This window comes from Mastomys coucha, unplaced genomic scaffold, assembly GCF_008632895.1.
Source record: "Mastomys coucha isolate ucsf_1 unplaced genomic scaffold, UCSF_Mcou_1 pScaffold5, whole genome shotgun sequence".
Classification (NCBI taxonomy): domain Eukaryota; kingdom Metazoa; phylum Chordata; class Mammalia; order Rodentia; family Muridae; genus Mastomys; species Mastomys coucha.
Genome location: NW_022196911.1, coordinates 48,304,471 through 48,305,131, shown reverse-complemented (window position 1 = coordinate 48,305,131; position 661 = coordinate 48,304,471).

Below are 661 nucleotides of genomic sequence, written 5' to 3'. Positions count from 1 at the left end.
AGCTGGGGGTGATCTTGAACCTCTGATTCTGCAGCCTCCACAGTCCCAAATTCTGGGATCCCAGGTCTGTGCCTCCACACCCAGCGTCAGTAACCTATTTCTGAAGAAAAATGACTCTATTACATTTCCTCCTTTTGCTGAACAGCTTCTTGAGTTTATTTATTTTTCAAAGCCTTTCAAGAGCACAGATGCTCTTGCCCTGTTTACTTGGCAGTGTCTCTGTAGTGGGAGCTGCTTTTGGATGCTGTTTGTTTTCTGTTTGAGGCTTTGCCTTTGACTTTGTAGGAAGACTCCTGATGCTCCCACAGAGCTCAGCTCATTACATCCTCGCCTCCTTGCCTCCTTGCCGGGTGTTTCTGCTCCTGCCTTTAGCTACAACGGGATTTCTGTGCCATTCCCTAGAGACCAAGTTAGGGCGGGCACTGCTGCTGTCCGAGTGTCAAACTGTAAGCATCTGGGATATTTTTAGAGTTTGAACTCAGAGTGCATTTGCACATTAACTAGATGACAAGAAAATAAACGGTCTCCCTTTGGTTGTGAAGCAATGTCTGGGCTGAGAGCCACATGAACTTGCTGCTAGTCCACGTAGCTCTGATCCTGTATCAGATTACAGTCTCTCTCCCTCTAGTCTCTCTCTCTCTCTCTCTCTCTCTCTCTCTCT